Source organism: Kogia breviceps, chromosome 14 (genome assembly GCF_026419965.1).
Source record: "Kogia breviceps isolate mKogBre1 chromosome 14, mKogBre1 haplotype 1, whole genome shotgun sequence".
Classification (NCBI taxonomy): Eukaryota; Metazoa; Chordata; class Mammalia; order Artiodactyla; family Physeteridae; genus Kogia; species Kogia breviceps.
Genome location: NC_081323.1, coordinates 64,919,975 through 64,945,408, shown reverse-complemented (window position 1 = coordinate 64,945,408; position 25,434 = coordinate 64,919,975). Strand labels below are relative to the sequence as shown.

Below are 25,434 nucleotides of genomic sequence, written 5' to 3'. Positions count from 1 at the left end.
GACGTCCATCATGTTCTCTGTCTGGTGGGAGTTTCAGGATGGGAGGAAATGTGTGTGTAAAGTTTCTAGCACAATAGCCAAGACATGGAGTCAACTTAAATGTCCATTGACAGATGAATGGAGAAAGAAAATGTGGTACGTGCAATGGCATATTCAGCCTTAAAAAGAAGGAAATTCTGAACTATGTGAACACATGGATGGACCTTGAGGACATTAGGTTAAGTGAAATAAGCCAGACACAGGACAAACACTCCATGATACCACTTATATGAGAAATCTAAAATAGTCAAACTCAGAGAACCAGAGAATAGAATGGGATTTCCAGGGGGTAGGAGGAGTGGGAAATGGGGAGATATTGGTCAAGGGGTACAAAGCTTCAGCTCTGCAAGATGACTAAGTTCTGGAGATCTAATGTACAGCACGATAATGATAGTTAACAACACTGTATTGTACACTTAAAATTTTACCAAGAGGGTAGATCTTATGTTAAATGTTCCTATCACAAGAAAACAGAATAGTAAAGAAGGTGGGAGGAAATTTTTGGAAGTGATGGATATATTTATGGCATAGATTGTGATGGTAGTTTCACAGGTATATACTTATTTTTTATTTTTATTTTTAATTGAACTATAGTTGATTGACAATGTGTTCATTACTGCTGTACAGCAAAATGATTCAGTTATACATATGTATACATTCTTTTTTAAATATTCTTTTCCATTATGGTTTATCACAGGATATTAAATATAGTTCCCTGTGCTATACGGCAGGACCTTGTTGTCTGTCCATTCTATATATAAAAGCTCACATCTGCTGACCCCAATCTTCCACTCCATCCCTCCCCCAACCCCCTCTCCCTTAGCAACCACCAGTCTGTTCTCCATGTCTCACGGGTGTATAGTTATCTCCAAACTCAACAAGTTGTATACATTAAATATAGATAGCTTTTTGTATGTCAATCATACCTCAATAACGTGGTTTAAAAAATAAAAATAGGGCTTCCCTGGTGGCGCAGTGCTTGAGAATCCGCCTGCCGATGCAGGGGACACGGGTTCGTGCCCCGGTCTGGGAAGATCCCACATGCCGCGGAGCGGCTGGGCCCGTGAGCCATGGCCGCTGGGCCTGCGCGTCCAGAGCCTGTGCTCCGCAGCAGGAGAGGCCGCAGCAGAGAGAGGTCCGCGTACCGCAAAAAAAAAATAATAATAAAATAAAAATAAAGTTTCTGGCACAAAGTAGGAGCTCAGTTCACGGTGGCTGCTTGCATCAGGATTCTGGAGGTGAAACATCAGAATGGCCCTCCATGGTGCCTTTACCGTCTACATGTTTTAAAGTCCTTTACAAATGCAGCCTCTCCGCAACAAGCCCACATCCAATGGCACCTACTTTTCCTCAACCACCTTCAGCCTTTCACCAAGCTTAAGAGATGGCACAGGAGAGGTCAGTCAGGGGAGGATTGAGGCATGTCCCAGCCCACGGCAGGGCACCATGCTGTCATCTTTGGTAAACCGTGGACAGGCCGTGGGCATTTCTGTCGCTGACCCCAACCTGGAGACCCAGGGACTCCCTATTCCTCCAGGACCAGCGGGAAATTCCAGAACCTCTGGCATCCCCCCAACAGCCTGCACTCCAGAGAGAGACAGACAAGATCAAGAGAACGGGTTTTGCACAGTTAGACAAAGACTTTGATGGTTCATAACATCAGGGAGAAAATTCCAATACCCCGGGGCAAGCTACAATGTAGATGTTCCTTTCAGCAACCCACTTCTGATTGGAACTGCCCGGAGCCTCCCTGCCAATCAGCATGGGCGCTGAGAAATTGGAATTTTATAGCTTAGCAACGAGAAATCTGGAGGAACTCTGGAATTAATTTAAGGAAACTGGGAGAAAAAAAAGAAGAAGGAAATTAGTAGCCAAATAATCAGACTGCCTGATTTTATTATTACCTTTGTGGCCAAGGCAAGTCATGAACATTTTTGGCATTAATTACAAGCAGAGAGGGAACCAGCCAGCCATCTTGTCTCAAACTCTGCGATAATGTTTTGTTTTTGTTTTGTTCTCCTGCACTGGTGCTAGGATGGGGATGTAAACACAGCCAAGAAAGAACAGACAAAACAGGTACAATAATTAAAGAAAAACCACACCCAGTCTTGTCTGCCATAGCTCCCTTCAGGAGCCTTTTGGCCAGTCTTTCTCTGGAATCATCTTTTGTCATGTGACATCATGGATACCAGCCTGTCTGAAATGGGAACTGGAGGTCATGGCAGCTATAGAGGGTTTCTGCAATTTCAGATGGAGGCCCAGTCAGAGGTGATGATAGTATTGGTTGGTCCATTCAATCACTGTTTATTGAGCGTCATTCATGGGTCACCGTTGAGTCAGGGGCTGTAAAACAGAAGTGAATATCACATACTGGTCCCTGCCCCCGTGGGTGGAGAGTCTAGCTGGGGCAGGGGGGGCCTAGATATTAATAATCAGTTAATTATATAAGGCATGAAACCCCAGTACTCCTGTGGGGACTTGGTGCCGGTTCTCACGTCCTAGAAAACATCCATTTAGATGCCTTGCTGTGAGACAGCGTGATCAACTCATCCCAGTTGGCCCAGGACTTTCCTGATTTAAGCACCTAAAGTTCCCAGTCCTGGGAAACCCCAGGATGACTGGTCACCCCACCCTGGGACAGGATGAACTGGGGAAATAAGCCTCCCTTACCACGTGGGGCTTCCCTGTACCTTCTCCCCAAGCAGCCTGGACACAGGTTAAGCAGCCAATTCAGCTTGTGGCTTGGAACAAGTTACTTGGCTTCTTGGGGCCCCTGCTTCCTCATTTGCAAAATGGGGTTTGACCTGGAGAGCTTTTGGCCTCCTGGTAGTTCTGGTTTCCCAGCCCTGCTGCTGCATTTCAGAGCTTAATCAATGCAGAGGGCCGAGCAAAGAAGACAGGGCCATGCACCCACAGTGCAGCCGTGGGCAAGTTATCTCACCTCTAATGCCTAGTTTCCTCCTCCATAAAATCGTAGTGATAATAGTACTTACTTCATGGAAATGTGAGCACTCAGTTAAGTGAAAATATTCTATAGGTTGGTACAGCAGATAGTCAGTAGTTGGAAAGTGTGGATATCCTGGTTAATGAAAAGTGTGATTTAGAGTTATGATCTTTCATAAGTAGTGACTGCCAGTTTTCAAAAAAAATTTTTTTAAACATGTACTTTATCACAGTACATGCTTTTTTTTTTTTTTTTTTGCGATACGCGGGCCTCTCACTGTTGTGGCCTCTCCCGTTGCGGAGCACAGGCTCCGGACGCGCAGGCTCAGCGGCCATGGCTCACGGGCCCAGCCGCTCCGCGGCATGTGGGATACAGTACATGCTTTTAAGATTGCCTTTTACCTCCGGGTGTCTAGTTCCATAAGGTGGAGACTAGGTCCTTTTTGCCACTGTCCCTCCCATAATAAAGATTTGTTGAGTTCGTTGAGGTCACATCATGCCCATTTTACAGGTGAGAAAATTGAGACTCAGGGAGGTTAAAGGTCCTGCCATTAAGTGGAGAAATCAAAAATTGAACTTGGAGCTGATTCAGGGTCCTGTCTCTCCACTAATTGGTCTCTACTTCCTCAGGGGGTGCATAGGGAGAGCACAAGTGACAGCAAAGGGGTGCAAGGAGGCAGATCTGGTGGGGGTGGGTGGGACTGTGAAGATCTGACTGGGAATTCTCCAAAGGAAGCAGCCACAGTGGGCCGAGCACAACACCAGCAGCCTGGCCGGATCCTCATGTGGACAGGAACCTTTCGGATGCTGCCTTCTCACCTCACTGGTTGCCATGGAGACAGGAGAGGGTGTGCACACATGCGTGCACTGAGATGTATCTCAAACCTGCTACCCAGGCTTGCCCAGAGATGCCAGCAGTGATGGACAGGTCAAACCAATACACAAGTGCACACAAGAGTAGAGTACATGGTACCATAAACCCCAGCTATCCATCGCCCAGCTTCAGTAATCACCAACTCTCAGCCAACCTTGTTCTATCTATACCCCCTTCCCTCCTCCCTCACCCCAGATAATCAGATACTAAGTAAATTCCAGACATCAACCATTTCTTCTGCAAATATTTTCGTTTATGACTCCAAAAAAAAAAGGATTTTTTTAACCACCGTCACACCTACTAAAACTAGCAGTAATGCTTTAATATCAGCAAATATCCAGTGTTCAGAATTTTCTGGTTGTCTCATAACTGTTTTCTTTACAGTTAAAATCAGGATTTATATAAGGTTCATATATTGTGACTGGTTGATACGCCTTTCTTAATCTGCGGGTTCTCCCTCCCTCCCTCTTTCTTCTCTTGCAATTTATTTGTTGAGGAAACTGGGTTGGTTGTTCTGTAGAGTGTTCCGGTCTGGATTTTGCTTATTGCATCCCCGTGCTGGTGTTATACGTGTTCTTCTCCCCACTCTGTTTCTTGTAAATCAGTAGTTAGATCTAGAAGTTCACTTAGATTCATGTTTGTTTTTTTGTGTTTGTATGACTACTTCCTAGTGGCTGTTTTGTATTTCTATTTGAAGGCACATAATGTGTGGTGGTCCCTCTCCATGATGTTAGTAGCCATCGATGACCACTGTCTAGATCCATTAGAGGTTGAAAATGGTGGCTTACTAATTCTATCCTTCTGTCTTTGTTAGCTGGAATATGTCTATAAAGAAACTTCCCCTGATCAGCCATTTGGTTCCTGTAAAGTATGGTTCATACCAGAAAGGATAAATGCTTGACTCTTTCCCCTGTATTTGACAGTTTTCAAAATAAGAAGTTCATCCCTGGAAGTTCCCTGGTTGCCTAGTGGTTAGGATTCCGGGCTTTCACTGCCATGGCCCGGGTTCAATCCCTGGTCTGGGAACTGAGATCCTGTAAGCCATGCAGTGTGGCCAAAACGAAAGAGAAAAAAAAAAAAAAGTTGGTCCCAACATCCTCCAAAGATGACAAATGAGTTTATGTTTTTCTAAGTATCATTGTGAACTTACAGATTTGGACAACATAACACATTTCCATCCATTGCAGTTATTATTCTTATTGATGCTCAAAATGTCCCATCTTTGGCCAGTGGGAGCCTCTTCACGTTGTCTTACTGCCTCCTTTTTGATGTGTCCCCATAACAGCTTCTGAGCTACTTGGACGATAAGGTGTTCCAGGCTCACCTTGCGTATTTCCCGCCTCAGACCTCGAATCAGCCCTATCTCCACAGAACCTGAAGAGAGCACTTCTAGTGGGGTTTAGAGACCACAACATGGGTGCTGGGAATGCTCACTGTTAGTGAAGTGCCCGTTATTTCTAACCTTTTCCGTGGACAGGGGTAGGAAACACGTGATTTATTTTGTAAGGCAAAATACTGATGCTTCCCATTCAAAGTGGGGACTCCAGGTTTTTCACTTCATCTCTGTGATCTTACATCCGCATCTCCTTTCTTCCATGACAGTGTGACAAAGCCTGTTTCTAAAAGCAGAGCTCTCCATTGTGTCTCCCACCAAGCAGGAAGCATATGAGAAAGCACTTACGTCTTTCCCTCAGACATGAACCTGAGGTCTCGGAGGAGGAGGCTTAGAAGTGGCTCCGAGAGAAGCCCATGTCAGGATCCACAAGGGACCCCATTCTCATGGCAGACGAACCAGCTCCTTCCACCATTCTGTGTGCGGATCCTCTCATCTAACTGCTCTTAATCCTGGCTACACGCTTGAGTCACATGAGGAATTATAAAAACCCCTCTCAATCACAATTAAGTCAGAATCTCTGGGCCTGGGACCCTAACATCACTATTGCTCTGTAAAGCGGTCCAGGTAATTTTAAGGTGCAGCCAGGGTTTAGAATCACTACTCTAGTCCTTGCTTCTCGGCCAAAGGAAGAGAAGGAAATGAGGGGTATGGCAGATGCTGCCTTCCAAGCCCATTAGCTTGGGATTGAAATCTAGCACTGCCAGTTTCGACCTGTGAAACATCTGGAATGGCACTGAGTAGTAGAGCCTTCTGCAGTAATCAAAATGCTCTACATTGGGGCTTCCCTGGTGGCACAGTGGTTGAGAATCCGCCTGCCGATGCAGGGGACACGGGTTCGTGCCCCGGTCCGGGAGGATCCCACATGCCGCGGAGTGGCTGGGCCCGTGAGCCATGGCCGCTGGGCCTGCGCGTCTGGAGCCTGTGCTCTGCAGCGGGAGAGGCCGCAGCGGTGAGAGGCCCGCGTACCGCAAAAAAAAACAAAAAACAAAATGCTCTACACCTGCACCGTCCAATGTGGTAGCCACTAGCCCCATGTGGTTATTAGTGCAACCTAGGAAGTGAATTTTTAGATTTAAAAAATTTTAACTAACTTACACAGAAATAGCCACAAGTGGCTAGTAGCTACCATCTGGGACGGTGCCACTCTGCAAAATTACTTAACATCTAGGAGCCTCATCTCTGTAAAATAAGGACAAATAAGAGTGACTTCCTTGGGCTGTTGTCAGGATTAGAGATAATGTATATTAAGTGCCTGGTGCACATAAGACATTCAATAAAATGCTGCTTATTTTCCTTATTAACATCAGCCTGTCACTCCTTAAAGAAAAAAAAAAAAAAGATTGCCTGGAAAATGAGTGTTCAAAAGCACCCCACCACAGAGACTAAAAATTCTGAGCTGTTCCAGAGAAACTCTCAGAAAATATTCCTTAATTGTAGAAGTTCAATTACAGCAGGAGGTTATCAGTTGCACGGGCTGTATTTCATTACAGATCTAGCCACAGCTCAATAAATTAAGCAATCACTCAAAATAACATGTTGCTTTAATCCTCTCTTGGAACAAATTCAAGTTGCTTGGTTTTATATTAGCACAGCTCTTGAAAGGCAACTCACATTGGCCTCATTTCTGTTTTCTCAATTCATCAGCCCCTTTCTGGATAAATCTTTGCGTCTGCTGACTAGCAGGATGGAGGATTCCAAGCCGAGCAGACCTCCTTTTATCAAAATCGGAGTGTTTTCCATCCTCTGGCCTCGACATGTTCCATGTTTCATACGCTGAAATTACTGGCAAGTTTATCTGCAGCAAACAGAGAAAAAGACCAAGAGGCAAGAGCCCAGTTCTGAAACACCTCTCAGCAGCCCAGTTCGGATGTGCAAAGCAAACGGTGGTGACTTTTCCACCCTCATCTCTCTAGTGGTTTATCCTCTCACAGTAGAATTTCATTTCCCCTAGAAACTTGGCACTGGAGGTGTCAGCCCGGGAACATATTTGTTTGTGTAAATTAAAAGGAGAATATGTTTTGACCATATTTAAGTTCTGACCGCACTAAAGAAATAAATACTGAGTTGTACAATGCATCCGCTACACGGTTCTGGCCCGCCTCCCCAAACTCTGCCTTTGTTTATAAAACCCAAACGAGAACTGTGAATGGCTTAGCACCTCAGAAAGCCACAGGGACAACCTTGGAGGCCGTGTCCACCCTCACCCAGGTCCACATGGAAAGTCCACTTACCTGAGTTTGAGATTTGCTTCCTCCTGACATGCTGCATCCTTGCCAAGGTGGGCGAGGGTGTTGGAAACAGACACCCTCACTTGTGCATTGTAGATGGGTGTGTGAATGATGCCACCTTGGTGAAGGGCACTGGGCAATAGCTGTAGAAATTTAAAAATGTACATATCCTCTGACCTAGAAATTCCACTTCTAGGAATGTATCTGATGAGGATACTGGGACACATGCCAGAGAGTATATATGTTACAACGGCAAAATCCTGGAGTTAACTGAAATGCTGGCCAGTGGGGGACAGGTTAAGTATGGTGCATTGCTAGAAGTCATTAGAAAGATTGTGGTGGGTCAGAGGGCTGTCATGTCTTCAGGATATATTATAACGCCCACCCCCTCCAATTTTCTTTTTTTTTTTTAACATCTTTATTGGAGTATAATTGCTTTACAATGGTGTGTTAGTTTCTGCTTTACAACAAAGTGAATCAGTTATACATACACACATATTCCCATATCTCCTCCCCCTTGCGTCTCCCTCCCTCCCACCCTCCCTACCCCACCCCTCTAGGTGGTCACAAACCAAGGAGCTGATCTCCCTGTGCTATGCGGCTGCTTCCCACTAGCTATCCCCTCTACGTTTGGTAGTGTATATATGTCTATGCCACTCTCTCACTTTGCCCTCCAATTTTCTTAATGTTAGGAGCCAAAAAAGTATATGCTCTTGAATATGGTTAGAAAATTTATGAAGATTATGCGGACTGCATACAGTGGTTACATTTAAAAAGTGAAAATGGAGTTAGAGAAAAAATGCAAAGGGGCTCCTTTATTTCCCCTATTTTCTCTGACCAGGGCAATGTAATACAACAATAATACTCTTTTTCATTACATATGTGTCAGGCCAATGGAGTAGTGGTGGGAATCTTTGCCTTTCTGGTCTTTATGCCAATCACACAGTGGACTGAATGGTGACCCCCAGAGAGAGAAAAGCTATGTCCACTTCTCTCCCAGAACCTTCACAGGTTTCTTTATATGGAAAAAGATGTGATTAAGTTAAGGGTCTTGAGAGGTGGAGTTTACCCTGGATTATTCGGATGGCCACTAAATGCAGTTACATGCATCCTTGTATGCGAGAAGCAGAGACAGACAGAGAGAAGAACGTAGGAAGATGGAGGCAGAGATTAGAGTGATGCAGCCACATGTCAAGGAGGAACACTGGAGCCACCAGAAGCTGGAAGAGGCAAGGCATGGATTTTCCTCTGGAGCAACTGGGAGGAGTATAGCCCTGCCAGAGTTTGGACTTCTAGCCTCCAGAACTTTGAAATAATAGATTTCTATTGTTTTAAGCCACTCGGTTTGTAGTAATTTGTTATGGCTGCCCTAGGAACCTAATACATCACCTGACACCTGTAAAACACACGAAGTGCATAGGGAGAAACAAATTTGGCAAGACTGTGGTTTTTGGTGAATTCATTCATTCCACAGATATTTATTGAGCATCTACTAGGTGCTGAGGATACAGCAGGGAACAAATCAAAGATGGCTGCCCACCTGGAGCTGACATTTCAGTGAGAGAGACAGGGAGAGAGAGTGGGAGAGAGAGAAGAGATAAAATAAATAGAACATGGAGAAAGACTGATGGTGGTGGAAGGGAACAAGAAAGAGAACAAGAAAGCATGGAAGAGGGGCAGGGGTCAAGAAAGGAACTGGGAGAATGCAGTTCCCAGGTGACATTGAAGTAGAGGCCTGAGGGGCTTGGGAGCACAAGCTGTGTGTCCACCTGAGGGAAGAGTATCTGGCGGAGGAAACAAGTATAGAACTTGACCCTCTGAGTGATCCATCTGTTGACCAGACTCAGTAGGAAGGAGTGACCCTTTCTCCCCTCCTCCTCCTTTCCCTCCCTCCCTCCCTCCCTTCCACATTTGCTGCCCACCTGCTGTGTGCCAGCTGCTGGGGGTACAAAGATGAGTGAGACGCGGGTCCCCAAGCTCAAGGTCATGGGGGTTAACAGTCATAAGTAAATCATTGCAAATATAATGTGGTGGGCATTGGAGCAGAGGCCACGGCAAGCTGCAGGCTCCATCCTTGGTGGAGAGCAGAGTGGGGAGGGGAGGTGGGTGTATTTTGGGAATGAGGTCAGGGAGAAGCGAGCAAGCAGGAAGAGGGCAGGAGTTGAAGTCCAAGAATAAGTGTTTAGCTCGGATTCAGTGGTAAATTAATTGGAGCGGGGGAGCATGGAGATGTCTGGGGAATCTCTCATTCCAAGTACAGCAGGCAAACCTAGGGGAGAATGAGCTCTGAGGATAACCTACCCTTTTTGGATTCACACAATCCATGAAGAGGGAAAAACAGTTCCCAAGTCCTGAATTGGGATGCTTTGGACCATACAGAAACCAGAGTTGATCTGATTGAGGAAGATGGGAGATTCATTACTCAGGTAACTATGATGAAGAATGAAAAAGGCTGAGTTGCTCTTGGATCCAGGGACAGAACGCAGCGCCAGTCTCTCTCTCCTCCCCATACCCCCATCCCAATCCTCATTTCTCCCTTCCTCCATACTGGCCTCAGTCTCTGAGGTCACAGATAGCTCTGGATGCTGGAGAGGGGGTGGGAAAAGCAGCCTTCTCACCAGCTCTAGTTAGGGTAATCCTGGATTGGCCCTGCTAGGGTCACATGACTACACCTGGACCAATCACTGCAGCCCAGTTCAGAAGTGGGCTGCTGTGATTGGTCGTATTTGAGTCATGTGTCTGTGCCTGGACCAATTACTATAGGTGAGGCTTGGGTGCTGTAAGCGGCCATCTTTGGCTATATTCCCACTGGGCATCGTGTCTGTTAACAGAAGTGGGGGGAGAAAGTGCTGGCAGGTGAAAAACCAAAATTAAAACCCTGAGCCATCTACCTCCTCTGGAGGCTTCTCCTGGCTGTGCTGCTTCCACATTCACTCTGCTGAGAATTGCCAAAATCCTGAGTTGGGCTTTGCTTTAAGATCCACTGTCTATAAACCCCAAAGCTGCCAGCCGAATTTACTCAGGCCTGTTGTGTTTTTTTGCTGTTGTTATATTATTTTAATCAAATGTAGAATGTTTTCTTCCTCTTTGGTTTAGGATTGCCTCTCCTGCCCCTCAGGGTAGGAACGGTGTCTGTCTTGTTGACTATATTGCTTATGCCCGGTACTCAGTCTCTTATGTATAAGTCCTCAAATAACTGAACGAATGAATGAATGTTCACTCATTCATTGAACATGCCACAGAGAACAGGAGGCGCTGCAAGGTCCTTACCTGCTCTCTTCAGTGAGTCCCTCTCTTCTCACTCTCTCCCTCCTTCTCAGTCGTGTTGCGTTTCCCTTCATGACAAGGTTCCGTTAGTATAAGTGCATCCTTGCAGTGTCATCCCAACACAAACTGCAGGCTCTGAATCTCTAGGTGAATTCTTGGGTTGAGAGTCTAGATAAGCATGAGAAATAAGGTTCATTTGCTTGGTGGAGGCTATCCTTTGAGAAGGATAATGGAGCTCTGTCTGAGCTGGGAGGGACTGGGTGCCATGACGGTTGCCAGTGTCTGCCATGGCCACCTGCCTCTCATGAGTATCCCTGCTGCTGCTCTGGATTGTTTGCTCACCAGCAGGCCTCTGTCCTGCAGCCCTGTCATTTGCTGTGATATCACGGTACACTCAGAGTCCAGGACAAAATGGTGTGGCCAAATAAAACCACCACAGTTTCTTAGGGAAGAAGGCTTAAGACACATGGCTATTTTTTTTAAAGTACTTATAACCCACATGTCAGCTGGGGTCATCTTATTTTTGGAGATTCCAATGGAACGGACTTAAACGCTGTCCCACATGCCATGAGAGACCCAACTCTCCTTTCCAGAGATTGGGGGTGAGGGATGCTTGTGTCTCTCCTAGGCACCCAAAGCTCGAAATTCCTGCAGCCAATGAATCAGTTCTCAGTTCTGCTTGGGCACCCTTTTGCTGGCCTTATGGGCACATGACTTGTGCGGTTGTACAGGGTCTATGTTAAGTTTGATGTTCTACTGTTGTTATCTTGAACTTCTTAGTAATTTCTGAACAAGGGGCTCCACATTTTCATCTTGCAAATCCTGTAGCTAGACTTGCTTCACTCAGGAGCATTCCTTTCCCACCCCACGCTGACTCACTCTAGACTATGCCCCAATTCCTCCACTGTCCCCAAATTCCATCCACACAGGATATGGGTATAGGAGACTTGGCCTGAAGGTTTGGGATGAAAGGAAATGTTGACCTCTCAGCCAAGTTAACAGCATAAAGTGCAGTGTATGAATTGGCTTCAAACTACTCAGTGGGAAACAATGGTGGAGGAGGGAAGGCAGGTGAAACAAGACTGGCAAAAGGTTGATCATTGTTGAACCTGGATGATGGGTACAGGGTGCTTTCTCATTTTCAGTATGGTAGGAAACTTCCACAATACAAAGTTGAAAAAGGCACTATATGATGTGCGTCCGGCAGGTCCTCAAAATGTTAAAATGGAGTTGCCATATGACCCAGCAATGCTACTCTAGATATATTACTCCAAAGAAATGAAAACGTACGTCCACACAAAAACACATGAATATTCATAGCTGAATTATGCATAACTGCCAAATGTCTATCAACTGACAACTGGATAAATAAAATATGGATGTTATTTGTCATAAAAAGGAATGAAGTTCTGATATGGGCTACAGCATGGATGAACCTTTATAAAAATTTTTTTAAAATTTATTTTTGGCTGCATTGGGTCTTTGTTGCTGAGCGTGGGCTTTCTCTAGTTGTGGTGAGCGGGAGCTACTCTTCCTTGCGGTGGCTTCTTTTGTTGCGGAGCACGGGCTCTAGGCACGTGAGCTTCAGTAGTTGTGATGCGTGGGCTCAGTAGTTGTGGCTCGCTGGCTCTAGAGTGCAAGCTCAGTAGCTGAGGTGACAGGCTTAGTTGCTCCACGGTGTGGGATCTTCCAGGACCAGGGCTCAAACCCATGTCCCCTGCATTGTCAGGCAGATTCTTAACCACTGTGCCATCAGGGAAGCCCAGCATGGATGAAGCTTGAGGACACAAATGCTGAGTGAAAGAAGCCAGTAACAAAGGATCACATACTGTATGATTCCATTGGTAGGAAATATGCAGAACAGGCAAATCTACAGAGACAGAAAGTAGATTAGTGATTGTTTAGGGGTGGGGACTGGGGGAGGGACTGGAAGATTGGGGTGGGGGGTGACTGTTAAAGGGTATGGGGGTTTCTTTCTGAGGGGATAGAACTGTTTTAAAATTGTGACAGTGGTCGCACAACTCTGTGAATATACTCAAAGCCATTGAGTTGTGCCCTTGAAATGGGTGAATTACATGGTAAATGAATATCTCAATAAAACTGTTGGGGGAGGAAGTCATGTCCTCCCCACTGACCTCCTTCTCCTGCCAGGAATCCTTAGGCTCCAGCCTCCTGCCTTTGGGAAATCTCTCTCTCCTCCACCCTCTCTCTGCGTGTGTGTGCGTGTGCACACACACACACAACTTTCCATCTCCCCTTCCCCAGTTACCTTCTTCTGCCTTAAGACATTTTTCACTCTATTGCCATTCTCACCAACTACAGAGAAGTGCCTTCCCCAAAGAGAAGTTCCTTCCACAGCCAAAGTGCCCCATAGAGGTATTTTCCTAAACACTTTGCTCTTTAAAAGTTACTCACTTCCCTTTTGGTCCTTGCACACAGGGGAACAAGGTCGTGAGGAAAGGAGCACGAGGTGTGCTGCCTCCATTTCTTCTGCGTTCGGTTTCTGCGCTTTTCGCAGGGCTTCCAACAGCGCTCTGTTGGGACAAAGCATCCGGAGGTTCACAACCTCTGTGGTCCGTAGGAGCCACTGTGAGGAGGGTCCACGGATGAATTTACCATTTTCAGTGGAAAACAAGTGGTGGTTACTAGCTATGGTGACTTTGTACTTTGGGTCTGGATTTGCTGCACCTTTCTATATAGAAAGACACCAACTGCTTAAAAAGTCATCCACGAGACAGATACGAAGAACATTTTAAGTGTGCAGTCTCTTTGAAGAAAGGATCAAACTCTTGAACTCAGCATCCTAGATATGTTTGTAAATAAACTTCTGGCATAAAAAAGCTACTCACTTGACAGCTATTAAAATTACGATTTTAAAGTCCCGTGGTGATCTATCATGGCAGTCACTAACAAGTCCTAGTAGTTGTAAATTCCAAGAGCCTCATAATCCCAAGGAAAAGAGGGGCCAACTCAGCTTCTCCCAAGCCCCACTGGTCTCTGTTCTGAAACGTAACTCAGTCACCTCACAGGTGGGGAGAGAGGGTGAGGAAGATCGTTGCCAGGGCCAGGTTCTTGCAGGTTTTGGGGTCTGGAACAGGGTGGGCAAACTACAGCCTGTGGGCCAAAATCAGCCCACTTCCTGATTTTGTAAATAAAGTTTTATTGGAACACACAGCCACATCCATTCATTTACTTAGTGTCTCTGATTGGCTTCTTGTTACAACAGCAGAGTGGAGTAGCTGTGACAGGGACTGTATGGTCTGCAAAGTCTAAAAATATTTAGTATCTGGCCCTTTCCAGAAAAGGTTTGCTGACCCAACATGGAAGATCCAGGCTTGAACTCCAGCTCATCACATGCTGGGTGTGTGACCTTGGACAAGTCAGTTCCTCTCTTTAAGCTTGTCTCCTCATCAGGAAGCCAGAGGCAGTAACAGTGCCTCCCTTATATGTTGCTTGTGCAATGAAAATGACTTCATACGTGTAAAGTGCTTACTTCATATAAAACACTCAATATATGCTGTGGTTACGATGTTATTTAGAAAATAAGGGCAGTAACTCCTACTTCGTATGGTAATTATGTGAAGTGATGGAGATCAAGCCTGTGAAAACAGTTGGCCAAAAACACGTTTCTTATTGTTATAAATATCTTAAAGGCTCTTGAGAGAATTCTTTGCTTCTTAGTAAAGCTAAGTTAAGTATTTTGGGGGAGCAAATTTGGAACTGTGAGAGTGTAGAAAAACTCTAATTTCAGAGGAAAAGAGGACCCTTAACCCCCAAATCCAAACTCTCTCATTTAGCGGTCCAGGAAACTGTACCCTGTGATCCTCAGCTGGGACTTGAACCTGCCCAGAACTCAAGTACTCTTGTGGCTGAGCTCGGCATCTTCCCCAATAACAGGTGCTCAGGAATCCAGGCCTGCACGTCTTTAAACACGTGTGTTGCCTCTGAGGTCCCCACCAGAACCTGTTTAAACAGTAATCTGCTATAAGGTATTGACATGCAGGTTTGCGGCCTGGGTTTGCAGCCAGGGGAGGGAAGAGACCTTTGTCTCCACACCCTTCAGGGGATTGTCCAGAAGCCAGATGAGGGTAGCCACCATTGATGACCTGATTTCCGGGATGGTGTTATTTAAATTGGGTTTAGTTCGGGAGATAGATACGACAGCCTCCCATTCATTCGCTTTGTTTCAGTGATTTACTGAGCAGCTAATACATGCCAGGCCCTAGGGATATAGCAATGAATGATTCACCCGCTGCCCTTGGCAACTGCCCCCCTTCCTTCTGATGGGGGCGACAATCAAATAGGCATCTGGGCAATTTGGCCCCATAATAAGTCCTATATTCTCCCAGGATTTCAGTCCCACACTAAATACTGTACCAATGAATTGGAAAACCACTCTGGGCCAGCTGTGTGATAGATGGATGGTAGGAGTTAAGAGTGCCAGCTTTGGAGTAAGTCAGATCTGGGCAGGACTGGCTCTGTAATGTGCTAAATGAAAACGTGGGCACCTTGTTCGAAAATTATTCAAAATTTCAGGATGACAACAGCAGAGCACTGAACTATGCAGGGCCCACACTGTGAAGCTGGCCCTGCACCTGGGGTCAAACTGCTTTCCAGCTGGGTACCACTGGACACATCTCTTCACCTGACTGAGCCTCCATTTCCTCATGTGAACAAAGAGATGCTAAGGCCAATGTGAGGTCGGGCTGCATTAGTAAGTGAGATGAGGCAGGTACAGCGCTGAGCAGGGAGGGCGGGCTCAGCAATATCACTGGTGTTCTCAGCCTGCAGTGACGGCTGCATTTCATCCTATGAGAAGAGAGCACATTTATGATTCTTAGATAATAGCTAAGACTTAGACAGCAGATGGTTGATGCCAGACACTGTCTTAAGTTCTTTACGGATGTTCATTTCATCCTCATTACAACCCTATCATTTAGAGATGGGGAAATTGAGGCCCCAAAAGGAGAGGGAACTTGCCTGTGATCTCACACCAGTCAGTGGAAAAATCAGATTCAAACATGGGACATCTGGTCCCTGGGTCTGTGTTCTCAACCAACTACGTGTCCCAGGAGTCGAGACATCCCTGACACGCACACTTGCATACACACGCATGTGTGCACGTACCTTCTCTGAGATGCTAGCACAAAGCGTACAATGTGGAATTGTCCCCATAAGATGGGATTCTTTCTCTCTTTTTTAAAAAATTAATTATTTATTTTTTGGCTGCGTTGGGTCTTTGTTGCTGCAAGTGGGCTTTCTCTAGTTGAGGTGAGCGGGGGCTACTCTTCGTTGCGGTGTACGGGCTTCTCATTGCGGTGGCTTCTCTCGTTGTGCAGCACGGGCTCTAGGTGCACAGGCTCTGTAGTTGTGGCACGTGGGCTCAGTAGTTGTGGCACACAGGCTCAGTTGCCCTGCGGCATGTGGGATCTTCCCAGACCAGGGATTGAAGCCCTGTCCCCTGCATTGGCAGGAGGATTCTTACCACTGCGCCACCAGGGAAGTCCCTTTTTCTCTCTTTACTTGCTCTTTTGTCTGTCCCCTGCGACTCAACTTGGAGCCCCATGAGGGCAGGCACTGTCTTGCTTCCTGCTGTACCTCTGGCACCTGGCACTGTGCTGAGCACACAGTAGGCCCTCAATAGACATGCACCAGTAAAGGCAGGTGGGAAGCAGGCATCCAGCCAGAGCACTCTGATCCAGAATCAACAGCTGCAGTTCCCAGAACCTCAAGACTGCGGCCTTAAGAACTTGTTTGGGGGCAATCTCGTGGCTAGAGGAACCATTTCATCCCCTCCTGGCTTTTCTCACTTAGGGTCCTCTCACTGTGCAAGGCAAGGGGGTGAGAGGCATTTCAGGGGTGCCCTAGGGCCCAGCCCCCATCCTGGCAGGCAGCAGGGCGAGGGCACGGGTTGTGCTCTGGCAGCTGGGCCACAGCTGTCTGCCAGCCTCTCGGTGCCTGCCCCAGCTGGCCAGCTGGGCCCTGATGCCACCCCCCGCCCCATGACACAGCAGAAAGTGAAACCAGAGCCCGCCCCTGCTGGCTGGGACCCAGTGCTTGCTGTTTCCCCATCCCAGGGGGTGGGTGGGGAGCTGATGCCCAGGCCTGGCACCGGATGGCCTGTCCAAGGAATACCCTCCAGGCCAAGGGTGCCGCTGTGCCCCTGCCCATCCCAGGGCCTCCGGTGCCCACTGCCTTCTGAGCCGTGCCCTGTTTGTGAACCATCATAGCTGCTCAGTTGAGTCCCATTAAGCCCTTATCTTCACACTGCTCTGAGACGGGGGTTAAGTATTTTCCCCATTTCACTGAGAAATCTGAGGCTCAGAGAGGTGCCTCGGCCAGGAAGGAGGGTGCTGGGGCAGCAGGATCTTAAAATAAAAGACAAATCAGAGCTATGGGTGGGCATAGGGGCAGAGATCCAAGGGGTCTCACTGGTGTTGGCGAGCAGGGCAGGAGTTGGGGGGGAGAGAAGACACGTGACCCCCAGGTTGTTACAGGTCGCGCCCCCTGCAGATTGGAATTGGCAACCTACCCCTCCCCACACCAACTCCACGGGTGCAGAAAATCCCTAAGACAAACAAGAATTCTTAAGAGGTGGTCTATGGGGGATTCCCTGGCGGTCCAGTGGTTAGGACTCTGCGTCTCACTGCCGAAGGCTGGGTTCAATCCCTGGCCGGGGAACTAAGATCCCAAAAGCCATGCCACGCGGCCAAAAAGAAAAAAAAAAAAAAAAAAAAGAGACTTTGAAACTTTAGAAAGTATCATCTTGAGTTCTGCCCCATCCTCAGGCCACCCGTACTCTTCTTTGCTTAATATTTTTCTTTCAAGCAACTCACCTTCTTTATCGTACATAAATTGATGTAAAAAAGAGCCCCTCTACCCCTACCCTAAACTGAAAGCCAAGTGCTTGCCATAAGTAGAAATCTGCTGTACCAAGAAAATACCTGTTAGAATAATTTACGTCTCCAGCCAGGTACCACTTAAAATCATGTGCATATCAGACTTGGGAAACTTCAATTCCAAAACATAGGTTTCCTACGTGAGGAAATGGAGGCCCAGAGAGGTTGAGTCACTTGCCTGGGGGTGACACTGCGAAAGAGTCGCAGGGCTGGGGCTGCCTGATTCCATGATTCTAGAAACCTGTGCTTACTGCTTGGCTGTAGTCTCTGCTCCTGTCCGAGCTGTTTTAGCATATGAAGCGTGTATTAGTAAGTATCAGCACTAACAGCTTCCACGTTTCATGCTTTGGCATCACCACTTTCAAAGCACCTTCTGAGCTTGACTATCACTTGAACTCATGATAAAGCTCTAGGTACAGGTGAGAACCCTTTCAGAACAGGGCATGGGGTGTTGCCCCTCCCTTGCCAGAGAAGGAAACCGAGGCAGAGAGTGGGGAAGTGGTCTGACTCAGGGAGCTGGTGAGCCAATCAGGACTGTCCAGAGCCCCTGCCAAGGTGAGGATCCCAGAGGCTCTGCTGGAAGGCCCAGGCTGAATGTGAATCACCTTGTCAAACAGGTAACACTTGTTTCTCCCCCACTTTCCCCACCTCCTCCACCATGAACCCCCAGAGCAAACGCTGACAGCAGCCTCAGCTGCCCTGTTTCCCAAGGCTGATCTCCAACATTCGGCCCCTGGAGGGCAAAAAGCATGTTTAAGGAACTGGTGTCTGCGGATGGCATCTTTCTATTTTCCATGGTGATCACCAGTTCTGAGCACTGTTGAGGGGAGCTCTACCAGGGACAAGAAGGGAAGGTTTGGGGGAACATCTTTGGCTCTTCTTTTAGTTGCTGGAGAAACTCAGCTGCCACAGCTGGCCCAGGGACCCCCGAGGAATACTGCAAGAGCAATAAGGATTTTTAGGGGCATTATGATAGCGGAATGGAAACACATCTGCCCCCAAAAGTCCCTCATTTTCCCTGCGGTAATGAACCAGCTGGGCAGGAAGTGGCGGCTCTCGGAACTCCAAGAGCCAAAACTAAAAAGGAAAAAATGTACAAAGTTAGAGCAAACTTTAAACAAGCCGACGCTTTCCTGGTGCACAGGCGGTGGCTCCACCCAGGCTACCAAAAGGCTGATAATTGGCTAAATGTGTCTCCACACAGTGGCTTCAGTATAGATGCGCCTCCTCTGTGCCCAGAAAATCAGGATCTGGAATCCCAGAGCAGGTGATGAGGATTAGTCCCTAAGGCCAGGTGACTCTCAAGAGCCAGTGCCATCTCCCCCAAGACCCCGAATGATTATTCCAAACCCTCGTTAATAACCCAAGTGAATCACAGATCCTTCAATCCCTCCTTCCTCTGGAATGTGGGAAAGTTATCAACTTGGAAACCCGGATGAAAATATCTGGAAAGCAAGCAGCTGTTTCCAGGGCTGTATGAACAAGTGAAGGGCGAGAGCTTGGGTCGGGGAGCCTGGCGGTTATCACTGATGGGGCCAAAGCGTTGGAAAATCACAGCTAAGGTCCAGGGTGCCGACTCTCAGGACCAGCCACTAACGACTGAGGATTAAGGAGTCAAGGGCAGGGGCTCCCCAGGGCTTGTGGCCTTCAAGGTCTTTACAGACAAGGCCCTCCCCCAAGCCAGCCAGCACCCCCACCCCGCCCACCCTGAAAGGGTTAACACCTCTACCGCTGCTGACACCCGAGGAGGAGGCCGCTCACTCAGCAAGCTGGCATATCACACTGGGCCATCGCGGAAGAGAGGGGCTGAAAACAGCCTCTGTGAGTTCTGTGAATGGAAGCGGCCTTATCACCATCAGAGTGAAAAATGGGGCAAAAAGCCTTCCCAACACAGAACCCGCGACCTGGGCGCTCGCTGGCTCCTCGGCACCTGTCGCGTGGCCCCGGAGCTCTGGCAGGGACTCCGGGCATCTGTGGCAGTGAGCACCCGGCCACCTCAGCCAGACCTGCAAGGGGGCGATTCTACACTTGCCATGTGACAGCCGGCAACCGGGCCTAGATCTCGCCTTTCAAGCAGCACCTAAAATATTCTCCGGGTGAACCTGAGGCTAAATATGGCCTGGCCTACGAGTGCCTGGTCTGGACCTTTTAATGCCACTCGAAGATACAATCAGGAAACCATGGGGCCTTTTGGTGGCCTGGAGTCCAGTTACTGAGGCCAAACGGGAGGCCCGTGGGCTTGGCTGACTCTGGGCTGGGTGCAACATCCCCCAGAGGATGCGTCCCAGTGCCAAGGCTGAGCAGGCTTCTTTCCCGCATGTTTTATTCTGCAATGGCCAAACGGTTCTCTCTCTGCCGGCCCCCAGGGTGGCTTAGATGTAGGTCCCCTCATCCACCTCCCTGGCCTTCCCTCCAGGCCGTCTGATGGCCTGCCAAAGCCTTCTCCCCACTTCCAGGCTGCAGCCCTGTCCCACTGGCCCGGGTTTTCCTTGCACTCTGATTGAAAGAAGAGGGCTCAGCTCCCCAGGTGGACGGGAGGCTGCTGGCTGGAGAAGGCAGGCGAAAACACACACACACACACACACACACACACACACACACACACACAGACACCCCTGCAGGGGGTAGATTGCACGGTAGCTTAGATGTGTCCCCGCTCTGTGGCTGGCCCCGTGCCACACCCCCTCGGCCCACCCCAAACGGCAGGATCGCAGCCCTGTTGCTGGAGGGCGGAGAGAGCTTCAGCCGGGCTGCAAAAGCACAGCTCTGCTCTGGAACCTGCTAGCCTGGTCTTGGCAAAGTTGGGTTCTGCCCTCACCGGAGGCCACGTGGTAACCGGGACAGTCAAGAGTCTCTGGGGAGGCTGCTCTCGGGAGCCTAACTCCCCCCCCTCAACCCCGCTCCTTGCTTTTAGCCAAGAAATGCTGCGGGCCCCGAGGGCCCCAGGAGGAGAGACCCCAACCCCCAACCCCAGCACCTGTCTGGGGCTTGTTTGGGCTCTGGTCGTGGCTCCAAGGCCACGTTCAGGCCTGGGCTGGCAGCGGTCCAGGTTGTTTTGGGCAGAGATGCCAACAGACCCGGCACTGATCTCACGCATGATTCCAACAAGAGAGCCTGGTTTTCTGCACGTCTCTCAGAAAACTTTCACACCACCCTGCACAGCTACCTTACGGCTCCTTTCCCGGCCTGGGCCAAATCCTCTAGCAAAGGCCACATCTGCCTCCCTCTTCCCAGTCCCTTTTGACAGGGCTTTCTTAGGACACCAACATCAGTTTTCATTTTCTAGGTGTGCTTCCCTTTCATGCTAGTGGTGCAGCCTTTCCGGAGACACTGAGAAAGGAGTTTGCTTTGTGGTTCCTTCAACTTGAATGTTTTATATAAGGAAGATGATGTAAAATCGGAAACTTGAAAGCTTTGTAAATATCTGCACACGCCGCCCCCCACCCCACACACAGGCAATGAAGGGCACTGGGAAAGCAGCCTCTGAGGACTGGGTGCTTTGGAAAGAGACCCCGAGGAGGCATGGGGGACTTGGGGTGACAGGGACCCCGAAGTCCCCTCCTTCCAAACTCTCTTCAACATGTACCCTTTTGCCTGAAAAGCCTGCATGGCTACTAGGCCTAAAGTCTGTGATCGTTTTATATCAATTTCACGACGGTGTTTTTCTTCAGCGTTTACTTTCACCTTGTTCCAAATAGAAACAAAAAGGACTTTACGTTTTCCCACGTTTGGGATGCTGGGCGAGGAAGAAAATGGATTATTTTGTTTGGGTATGCCCTTTCTGGCAAGTGGTTCTAAGGACCAAGTCTGCCTTCACTTTCATCAGACCCATTTCTATCCTCATGCCTAAAATAGCCGTATTTACAATATCACAATTACAAGAGGCTGAGCTGCTCTTCTGTAAGGTAGTTGTAAGTTTATCTGGCAAGAATCTTCTTTCTGCTCTTAATATAAGTGGGTGGGAGGCTGGGAAGCAAGAAATAGAGGGAGTGCTCCCTTAGGGACTTTTCCAACTTTCATTGGTTTGGGTCAGAAATGCATGTTTTATTTTTAAGGAAGTAGGAGTTTCATTGCAGCCCCTCTCCTAAATATTTAACGCCCCCCACCCCAGCTATTCCATATTCTTTCTGTTGAAACATTTTTTTCCCTGTGAGAGTCGGCTATGGCTTGTGTATTGCTAAGACCGACATTCAAATTTGCTTTTTTTTTTTCTTTCGAAATCCATCCACACTTCCTTGGAGGCAAGAGTAGCAACTGCTTCGTGAAATTTCACACAGAGGGGCAAAAGGAGAAAAGCCAAAATGTATTCAGCAGTTCCACAGCTGAGCTTTTTTTTTTTTTTTATTGGTCAGGGTCGGTGGGAGGGGGGAGGGTGGGGGAGAGCAGTGGTCAGAATATGAAAAGAAGCTGTGATTCTTTGCTGAATTAGTGACCACTTCTCACTGCAAAGCACTGACTTACAATCTCTTCATACTTCTCTGCCTGTTTTCCAGACTCAGGGGCAGGGGGAGTTTGCGAAATGTATTCATAATTACATGCACCCTCGCAGAGGGCCGAGTGTAAGCAGGGGCTGTGCTGTTTCGAATGCTCGAATTAAAGCAGCCCCCAGTTCATTCAGCACTAAATTCTTATTTTCCACACTTGACAATTCAGCAATTTTAACATGCTGCTTCATCGCCACGATTATAGCTCAGTATCTTGGTGCGACATTTGGTGTTCCGGTCTCGTTAATTCACGTAAAACACCCTATTTGTAGAAGTATCATTAGAGGCTAATTTGGTGAGATGTCCTTATTTAGCAAAGCAAATAGGACCTGACAGTCAGCTCTCTGGCGCTATGATGGGGGTGACGATTCAGCAATTCACAACGTGACAATTTCCCATCGTCCAGCCACGCTGGGATTGTGGACTCCTGAAAATTGTGCTGTTTCATCGTGTCCCATAACAAAGGGAAAGAACTCTGAAAAGTAAAGAACTGTTTTTTGCCAAGGCCCCGGGAACGCGAATGTCACCAGTGTGTCTATGTGCCATGTCTATTCAACACGAATCTTCTATAAGGGACTTGGTGTTCCAGAGTTTTTCAGGTACAGCTCACTTTTCTCTATGCCCTGCCATGAACACTTGATTGAAATCCAGGTTTGCAAATAAATAAACTTAAGGTATGTGGATGTCTATATAGGTTACAACTGGAGGGTAGGGGTGTGTGTGTGTGTGTGTGTGTGTGTGTGTGTGTGTTCACCATGTCAGTGATGTTTGATTTTTGAGGGTGTCAAATGGTTTGACACAACCCATGTGTCACTCATTCCCTTAAAGTCCTGTTTAAAACATCTCACTAAACCACTGGGGGTGGGCTGGGGGGGAGTACTTTTGCCTTCTCATACCTTCTTGGCCTCCCAAAGAAAGGCCCTTGAAAACAGCAGGTTCAACAGACTGAGAACACATACACACACATATATAAGACTATCTCCCAGACGGCTTTTCAGTTTTACCAAAAGAAGCAAACCTCCCCCCTTTCCTCCGACCGACCTTCGGAGTGCAGCTAGCTCTCTGCCCCCTCCCTCCAGGGACTGCTGGGGCCTGAATCCCTCGCCGTTTATAATGACCCCAAAAGCGGGACTTTGTGGGCCAGTTGGATAAAACATAAACTCATCTCGCCCTCAAAACCCCGATTCTGGGACCACAGCCTCCAAAACCTCCTTTCTCCAGAAGGGTGTCCCCCTTCTCAGCTCACAGCACTGGGGCAGGCTGCCTTTGAGGCAGGATTTTGGAGAATCCTGGATAATTAAAGGAATCATTACTGCGTTTTCCTACAGGAATGATGGGATGACAGTTCATCTCATCCTAAAGCCAGGGTTGCATGGTGGGGACAGAGGGCGTATTTGCCTGCCCCATGGGGGTATCTTTTCCCTCCCTTGCCCCCAGACCCATAGCTGGACCTGACATCGTCCCAGGGAAGACGCTGAGCGTCCAAAATGGCCCTTAGGGGAGCGCAAAAGGAGTGCCTGGGGGGGGGGGGAACCTCCTGCAGTGCCCCACCCCCACCCCTTCCCAAATCCAGCTAATGTTTAGTTATTTGTGCCCTTAATTGTCTTATTAAAGTCAAATTTGCAGCTTGCCCAGACTGGAGGAAGTGATTTCCATCTTAATAGCTCAATTAGCCTCTGGGTTCTGGAAAGGCCACCCCGATACACACACCTTTTCTCCCCATTTTAAACCCCCTCCCTTTTTCACAACTTCTCCTAAAAATAAATTATAAATATGGATGTGTCCTCAGAGGATCTGAGCGGCACATTCCAACGCTCCCCATGGTGGGGCTTGGAAGCAGGAGAAACCAGAAACGCCGCTCCCCCCCAAGCCCCAAATCAAAAACGCCTTTTCCTTTTTTCTCCTAACTTTTGCCAGAGCAACTTGGTGTGGTCTCGGGCCCTGACACCCCGATCCGCACCCCGGCACCTAGATTTTTTTTTTTTTTTTTAAACTCCTGTCCAGCGAAAGCTACAGCCAACGTGCTATGGCCGCCTACTCCTCGGAGGGAGGGGGCAGCCAACTTTACTTCGGGGAGGTGGTAACTCTCTGGGGACTATGCTCCCGGCTTTACCGGACGTCCCCAGGGCCCGGCCCCCGGAGGCTGGCGCTGGCCCCCCTGCCCGTGCCAGCGCGGCCCCGGGCGCACGTGGAGTGACGACGAGGTGCGGCGGGCGCGGACGCGCGAGCAGGGCGGCCTGCTCTCCGCGCGGCACTGATATCGGGGTCACGCAGCGAGTCAGTTTCCCGAACCGGCTTTCCGGGGTGGGGGCGGGGTGGTAGGCTTTCAACCCGCCTCGTTAATTTCCAAGACCCGGCATTAGGGAGGTGGGGGGCTGCCTCGCCCCCATCCCACCTCCACGCCTAACACGCCCCTCTCGGGAGCCAGGGAGGGGTGAAGTGGGGAGGGAGCCCAGCCCCGCTGCCTCGGGGGGCGGCAGCGGCGGCGGCTTCCCTCCCAGGCAAGCGTCTAGCGCCGGGTCCCAGGAGAGCCGCGCGTTTCCCCCCCCCGCCGCCACCTCCCTCCCGGCTCGTGTCGCCACCCAGCCCCCAGGCAGCCACCCCGCACCCCCTTCTGTCCCGGGGGCCTGGACACCCACCTGCCGCGGCCCCCGGGCCCGGGGGAGGGGTGCCGTGCAGGAAAACGGGGGAGACTCACCGCCGCTGCCTCCTCCGGGGGTGCAGGGGGGCCCCCCGGGGCTGCGCCTTCCAGGGCTCCCGGGAGGCGTGCTTGGGGTGGGGGGCGCCCCGCGGGCCCTGCAGCCTCCTCCTCGATTGGAGCCCTGCCTCAAATCCTTCACCGTGGGTGGGGGGGTACTTCCAGAAAAAAATCCTCCCCTTACCCAGATCAGATCCAAGTGATGGGCAGGGGGCGTATAAAAGCCTTTTCTGCCGAGAGCGCGGAGCCGACGGGGCTGCACCCGGCCTCCACGGTCCGCTGCCGCCACAAAGCCGCGCCCCCGGCCCGGCCCCCACCCTCCCCCGCTCCCCACCCCCCCACGCCCTATGGCCGGCCCGGGGCGGGGGCTGGGCCGGCCCGGGGTTGGCCGCGCTGGGGAGGCGGCAGCGGCGGCCCAAGCGGCGGGGCGGCTCCTCCCCGGCCGGGGAGAGAGGGTGAGAGCCTAGAAGCCGAGCGCGCCCGCCTGCCCGGGGCGGGGGCTGCGGCGGGGCCGGGCGGGGCGGGGGGGGCTTCCTAGAAACCCTCGCCAAATATAGTCAGCGGATAGGGGCATTCCTAGAAATACGGCGGCGACGTCAGCCTCGA

At 49.3% G+C, this 25,434-nt stretch overlaps 1 long non-coding RNA gene and 1 pseudogene across 4 annotated transcripts; one reads left to right on the top strand and one right to left on the bottom strand.

Moving 5' to 3' along the window:
- Positions 1–1,180: 1,180 nt before the first annotated feature.
- LOC136792521 (uncharacterized) lies at positions 1,181–25,123 on the bottom strand. Of its 4 annotated transcripts, XR_010836428.1 has the most exons (6): positions 24,829–25,117; positions 13,163–13,281; positions 10,751–12,617; positions 7,484–7,623; positions 6,864–7,047; positions 1,181–2,382 (listed from the first exon to the last, which is right to left on the bottom strand). It is a non-coding gene; the product is annotated as an uncharacterized lncRNA (long non-coding RNA). The 4 variants fall into 4 exon arrangements; XR_010836427.1 differs by lacking the exon at positions 7,484–7,623; XR_010836429.1 differs by lacking the exons at positions 7,484–7,623; positions 24,829–25,117 and adding an exon at positions 15,393–15,463.
- LOC136792551 (cytochrome c oxidase subunit 7C, mitochondrial pseudogene) lies at positions 13,288–13,503 on the top strand (annotated as a pseudogene).
- Positions 25,124–25,434: the final 311 nt, after the last annotated feature.